This window comes from Drosophila teissieri, chromosome 2R (genome assembly GCF_016746235.2).
Source record: "Drosophila teissieri strain GT53w chromosome 2R, Prin_Dtei_1.1, whole genome shotgun sequence".
Classification (NCBI taxonomy): domain Eukaryota; kingdom Metazoa; phylum Arthropoda; class Insecta; order Diptera; family Drosophilidae; genus Drosophila; species Drosophila teissieri.
Window position 1 is genome coordinate 1,933,002 of NC_053030.1, and position 7,648 is coordinate 1,940,649.

General features: G+C 36.3%; 1 long non-coding RNA gene across 1 annotated transcript; it reads left to right on the forward strand.

The window, feature by feature from the left end:
• The first annotated feature begins 1,309 nt into the window (after positions 1–1,309).
• Positions 1,310–1,881, forward strand: LOC122614630. Its single transcript, XR_006325748.1, has 2 exons — positions 1,310–1,399; positions 1,622–1,881. It is a non-coding gene; the product is annotated as an uncharacterized LOC122614630 (long non-coding RNA).
• The last annotated feature ends 5,767 nt before the right edge of the window (positions 1,882–7,648 follow it).

Here is a 7,648-nt window from a genome sequence, read left to right on the forward strand (position 1 = left end):
GTTCTGCTCCGGAAATAATCAACAAGCGCTGGAGCCGAGCAGCCGAAATAAAAACTAAATTGAATTTCACAGTAAATAAAAGTTTATCCGGCAGATAAAGGTGGTTGGTTGCACCTGCAACGCCAGGCTACGTGCATTATTTACTGAAAATGGCAGCATTCTGGCCATTTTACTTTGGGCCCAGTAGTTCAGCAGCACTGCCAACTCCACCTTGGCTTAATTGCGAGGGAAGACGTGCGTGCGAGTTTGTGTACATTTTTGCGTCAATTAAGTTTCAACTCTCAGATACTTGGCAATTTACGTGTTGTAGCCTGGCTGTCGCAAGTTTTAAAGCAGATTCTCATTACGCGATTGCGAAACTTTTAATGTTGTTCTTTTGTAAGTTGGCCTTGCTATTGCTATTGCTTTTGCTATTCCTCCCAGCCGAGCGAGCTGCTCATTGTTTCTCGCCTCGAGTTTTGCTGGTGTTTCTGTTTCTGTTTCTGATTCTGGTGCTGTTTCTGCTACTGTTGATGTTGTTGCCAGTGATTTATGTGATAATTCCAGCTGAAGGAAGCCTCACAACCAGATGAATCCTGTTTCGCAGGCCCATCGTATGCGCTCCTCGCATGGCGTTGCTCGGCAAAACGGATGTGCTCAGGATATGAGCAAGTTTTAGTGCCATAGTTAGTTGTTTATTTTGCGAGCTGCAACTTATTTTTTATGTTCGCTGGCAGGAAGTAATCATCTTGATGGCTGTGTGTGTGTGGCTGTGTGTGTGGCTTTGTGTGTGTTACCGACAGCTTAGCACGGCCTTAATGCCGTTAAACTCAACTGTCGCTAGCGCTTTTAACCTGAGGTTAAATTTTCAATTTGCTTTTACGCTTTTTGCCGGCTCAGACACAAAAACCCCAAGCCAAACCGTACAGCCACCAGACAATGGCGATTGCTAAGCATGTGTGAGTGTATCTGTGTGTGTGTCTGAGTGTGTGTTTGTGTGTGTTAACCGCCTTTGCCCACTTTGGTCTATGGGAGTGGCAAGCGCCTACAGGTTCCTTTTTCCAGCTGCACCGCAGCAAATTACTCTGAAGCCGCCGCTTTGTATTGTTTTTCACATCGGCATATCCTTCTGCTTTTGCACTGCTGCTATTTCACTTGCCTCCTATTTTCTTTTTTTTGTATTTATAAGTCGAGCAGACAGAGATACTTATGCACGCAGGCAGCTTTGCCTCTGACCTCTGCACTTGAATTTCGCACAGGCAAGGACTTGAAATTAAATTAATTCTATTGAATTTTATTAGATTTCGCCTAACAGCTTTGTAATAATTCTTTTAGGCATACTGCTGTCACTTCAAGAATGTAAACGGAGTCTGTATTTTTACGCGAATTTGACCTAAACTTGCGATTGAGTAAATAATTGGTAAATATCTGGTTAGTTACCATACATCTTGATTTAATTTATGTTATTTTTGCCAAAAATATTAAAAAAATTAAAAAATCAACGATACAATTTATTAAGTAGAGCATCTAATACCACGATGTAAAAAGATAGAATTACTTTTTTGAGCAAACCGCGAATCCTGGAATTCCCTTTCTCACTGTTAAAACCGTTTTTAGAAGTGTTCTTACAAACTACTTGCAGGGCCACTTACCTACATACATATGTATGTACGTGTTTTTCTCCCAAAGCGAAGTACACCCAATGTCACGGTCAGCGACACCCGCGACGTAACCAGGTTTCGTCTTCATCGTCGATGGAGGGATCCATTTCTTGGTTTTACCCGTAAATATTGCATTTAAATGGCGGACATCGCGGAAACGACCTCACTTTTAAGTTGGCGACAAACAGAAATTGAGATGTACAGGAATTTAATATTTCATTATTAAAAATATCAAAACGAATAATATTAAATTTATATGGGGCAAGTGTACTGGTCCGTGCTCGATTTAATCCCGTCTTGCAAAGCTACCATCGTATTTCCCTCGAAATTTTTAGTTGGTGTTTTAGTTCGAGTCGTTGTTGAGAGAGATTCTATCAAGCTAATAAGTTTTTTCATTAGCTATTTTTAATAATAAGACGACGAAATTCTTTCTTTTTGAAATAATACTTAATTACAGAGCGAACAGAATTACTAGTTATATATATACTAGAGGGCCCTATGCGCTTCGCGGCATGCAGTCTTAAAATTCAATGAAAAATTCCTAGAATTTGTTATATGAAAGTCATTTATTTTATTTGAAAATTGTTATTTTCAATACAAAACATTTGGATAAACTTGTCCATTTGGAGCGAATACAAATAAAGAGTTTGGAATGCCAACTCTTGAACAGGCTACGTATAGCTGCCCATGAGAAAAACACGGCTCTTCCAAATTGAACCCGCATACTTGAAGCGTTTGTCCTTGTGCCTTATTGATGGACATGGCAAATGATAGACGCACTGGGAATAGCAGTCGCTCAAATTCAAACGGCATGTCTGTTGGTATCAACGGAATACGCGGTATCAGGATATGGTAATAATGAGCCAGCGCGGTGGTAAATCTGACCCTGAATCTGTAATATGTGAGACGAAGAAGGAAGAAGAAGGAGGAGAAAGAAGGAGGAAGGAGGATGAAGAAGGAAGAAGAACTAATCACCTTGAACGTCGGCATAAAATTGTCTCTTACAATTTTTGTCGCACCAAATGAAGTCATTTGAAATGATGCATTGTATTCTTGAATATGAGACAAAGAATGTGTCGACGTTGATACCATTCCAAAAATCAGCGAACGTAGTGGATCGGGTGGAGATTCAAATGTTGGCAATTTCACTTTGCCGTTAGCACAGCACATGCCATCTGTTTCATTTGAAAATTTGGTTGCACCACAATGTGCACATCTCACCGTCATTCCTCCAATACAGCCATATGCACTGTAATCAATCGCACTATCGTAATTAAAAGCAGCAAGGAGCGTTTGCTGCAAAACACGAACTCCTGCTCGCATTGGCCGATTTCAAGGTGGCTGCCTATCAAGAGATCGATTAGGTGAGTTTCGATTTCGTGCATATCGATCTCTTCTATCTGCATTAATTTGTGCACGCTCTTCCTCACTTTGCAATGTTCTATTCGACCTTAAAGTATAAGCATTACGTGTACGGCGACTAATATTAGTACGCCTTGGTCGTGGCATTTTATTTGCTGTATGATAAAATTTAAGGCACGACTAACACTATAAATATATGATGCAAAATACTTACATGGAATACGATTTCCAAATAAAATATCTAATTTGATTTCCAAAAGCACAAAATTTAATGAAAGAGAATAGCACTCTAGAACTAACTGAGCAGAGAAAAATGACATCCTATTTTTCAGAAATTGCCCTGCAGCTTAAATCAATGAAATTTTAAATTCAATAAAGTGGTAAGTTGAACTGTGTAAATGATGTGGATCGTGCATTTGATTCCTCGTTTTATTCCTCTTCGTCTTCCTCCTCCTCCTTCGTCTCCCACCTCTTCCTTCTTCTTCCTCCTCCTTCTTCTTCTGACTTCTTCATGCTCCTTATTCCTTCTTCTTCTTCCTCATCCATCTTCTTAATCCTTCTCCGTCTTCTTCCTCCTCCATCTTCTTAATCCTCCTTCTTATTCTTCCTTCTTCTTCTTCTTCCTTCTTCGTTTTCCTCCTCTTCCTTCTTCTTTTTCATCCTTTTTTTCTTCTTCATCCTCTTTCTTCTTCCTCTACCTTTTTCTTCTTCCTTCTTCGTCTTCCTCCTCCTTCTTCTGAAAACCTGCGTGATTGTTGATGCTTTAGTCTTCTTGCTTTATTGCGTTCGGCTAATGTATCTTCTAATTGATGAAGAAGAAGGAGGATGAGGATGAGGAAGTCGAAGAAGGAGGAAGTGGTGATTTTAACCTCAAATGCACGGTACACATAATTAACACAGTTCAACTTACCACCTCAAAAACAAATGCCTGCTGTTACAATTTATTTATGAACCAAATAAAGTTTGTCTCATAAATTAAATAAAACGAAATGAGCATAGAAGAATGACATCCTATGTTTTAAAAATGGCGCTGCATGTAAATAACGGTTTTCCCGCTTTTGTTTTGACTTTTTCCAGAATGGTCCAAAAGTGCAAGCGCGTAGGTGCAAGAGAGAGGCGAGCTTAACAAGAGTATCCCGCAGCTCTGCCTACGTATGGTAGGTAGATAAGGAACACTATAATTGCACAGGAGGTGCAATTTAGAGCTTTATTGTGTTTTTTCAGGTAGGCATGTTTACAATAAACTGCCGGCTTCAAGACTTGGTAGTTATTATATAATACAACTCTTTTTTCTAAAAACTTAATAATAAGTCCCTTAAACACAATTATAATTTATAAGAACTTTGGCCGGGCAAAGAAAGGTTTGAACCATCAAATGCTTTACTTTTCGGATTTGCAATACTATTTTTAACGTTGTTAATACGATAAGTAATAATAAAATGTATTAAGGAATGTTTCTAAAAGTGTACGATCGATAGGGTAAAAGCTGATTAAAATTATTTTTAAAATAGTTTATCGGTACTGGAACTGTAATAGTTCCGTGCTTAAAAATTGTTTTTAATAGGAAGAATAATACCTTAACTAAATTGGCATTCTAAGATATAAATTTAAAACTGACATTCGGTAGATCCCAGATCAAAAAATATTTACTGTATGTTAGAAAAAGCTGTTTTTAGTAGTTTTGTACACGTTGCAATAGTGAACGTTTTCAAAAAAGTGACAAAAAACTTAGTTCATATTATTGTGTACAGATATAGAGTTATTATTAAATGGTTCGATCTGCAGGAAAACTTTTTCCCACGCCCATCCCAACGCCAAAACTGACACGCCACACTTTTGAAAAAACTTTTTATAATTTTTCACATATACATATGTCAGTCTTGTAAATTTTTCTCGATTTCTCAAAAATCTAGAACGTTATTTGGTAAAGTAACGGAACTTAACGGGTAATCAAAAGACTAAATTTAATTTTATTTAATCTGAGAGCAGATACAAAATGTGTTCATATTCCGTAGTCGTCTTCGCGTGCTATCCTAATAATATTACAATTTAAAAGACTGCACTTTAAGTTAAATTCAATGTAACAGTTTCCATTAATTCTTTCTTATTTCACAAGATCAGACTTTGTAAAATGATTGGTTTACGGCAAAATGGTTTATAATAAAATATATAGTATTTACACTTTTATAATAAATTTATTCAAACCAATATTAGAATAAGTTTGCATAATTCTTTAATTATTTGTTTGAATTAGATAATAATATTGATAATACATTTATTTTAACTGCGTTCGAATAATTAGTCTCAATTGGCCGAAAACGTAAACACGAAATAAACTCCATTATCTTTTAAGGGAAACTACCGTTAGACACATCGATTAGAGATGGGTCGACCACACACGATAATTTCGATTTAATAGAATATTTGCCACTATCGCCACTATTGACTTTTTGTTTTCGATATTGAGCGATAGTTACCATCACTCTTTCACCTGATTTTGAGCACGTGTATTGTGGTGTTGGTGGCCAATATGGATGAATTTTTAGGAAAGACAAGTGTCAAGGGTCTGTAATGTATTTGTGTTAATTTCAAATCTAAAGACAGAAGCGGAGCAACCTCAAATGGCTAGGAATTTGTTTTTGAATTGTACTTTTTCTTAAAAAAGATTTTTTTAGTGTATTTGAATATTCTGCTCAAAAACATCGAATATGTCAACTGTCGATAGTTTCCCAGCCCGACTATCGATTGACTCAGAATATCGTGTTTTAAAAGCTAATTCTCGAAATTGCAATCCCAAACACTATGCATAATAATTATAAAACCTTTAACATACAAAAAAAAAAAATAATAATCCTTGCCTGACACACATAAAACCTAGTCACCCGGCAATCCGGAAAATGATCTCGTGGACCTGGCCGCCAAAAATGCATCGGCACAAGAAACTTTCATCGTAGTAAGTCGGAACATAAAAGATTCAACGGATTAAATCCATAGAGTAACACAAGAGTACTGGGAAAAGGAATACGCAGAATTTGCTGTAGACAAACTGCCGAACTACTGCACACTTTTCCCAGGAACAATAGAAAAACCATGGTTTAAAAATCACAATTGTAAACTTAAATAGACAGACAAATAATTCCACGAAATTTACGGATGTCGCGGTAACCTACAAATTAAAACAAGAGAGAACGCTATAGTCGAGTTCCCCGACTATCTGATACCCGGTACTCAGCTAGTGGGCGTGGCAAAAGTTTTTTGGCAAATCGATAGAAATTCACTGCTAATAATAAAATGCAAAAATATTAAAACATTTTTCAAAAGTGTAGCATGAATCGACAAACTTGCGCTGCGTCTATTTATGTCTCTGGACCCTGCATGCTGAATCTCAACTTTCTAGCTTTTATAGTTCTTGAGATTTCGACGTTCGTACGGACGGGCTAGATCGACTCGGCTATTAATCCTGATCAAGAATATATATACTTTATATGGTCGGAGATGCTTCCTTCTGCCAGTACATACTTTTCAACGAATCTAGTATACCCCCATACTGTAAACTGAGTATAAAAATTTACTGTAGAGCAATGCATTAAGTGCACAAAGGAAAGAGTGATTTCTCATTATGGTTTATCTTAAATGATAAATGTTATGTGCATAAAATAGATCAACCTTATAAATAATTTACTTTTCAAGCATGGCAAGTGACTGTGAAAGTGGACAGACAAAAAAAGCAAGCTAGTCTTAACATTCTATCTCCTAAATGAAAAAATAAATAATAATTCCTACATACATGTTAAAAAATTTAAATAATTGAAAAAGGAGCAAAATATATCGAAAACCAATAGTTCGAGAACTAGCTTAGTTGGGAAACATGGAAATATTTTATTGTTTTATAATATTAATAATAAACATACACAATTCATGGCTAGGAAAAAACATCACAAAATCATAGGCAACGCCTGCAGAGCCCTACGCTAACCCGACTCTCTCGCGCGCGATCTCCCCCTTAAAAATGTAAAGCAATGGAAAAGAAATTTTAAAGCCCTTGATGAGATTGCAAATCTCAAAATCATTATATTTTTATTAACTGCCGAGTGCGGAGCCAACGCTTTCAGTCAACGAGTGCATAAGAAATATTACATTTGTGACTTGCAAAGATAAATTATGTGGTTAAAAGGGACGGGTACGAGCAAAAGGAAAATAAGAATAAGAGAACGAAATTGAAAAACGGATTCCTTTTTTTTACTTGCGATTCTATTTTTGTGAGAAGCGGACGCGATTTATTCTAAGAAACTGGTAAGTAAATAATTATAAATTAAATTTGTAATCATATTCGAATTTAATTCATTAATTATTCCAGGAAATGGGTTCATTTCATAAGCTACAACAAATACAGCTCACAATTGTGATCATTTCGGGTAAATTTTTTTAAGACCTTTTCAGGTTAATTGAACATGTAGTCCCATTTTCATAAGCAACTGAAACGAAGCTGGCCCCAACTTCGTAGGACAAGAAGACGCACAAGACCCCGCAATTTATTAGATATTTATATGCATTCTTGCTTATACTTAAATCCTATGCATACTTTAAATAATAAGTCAAATTTAAAATAAATTTAAAACTTTTTATTAATAAAATGTTTGATGAAA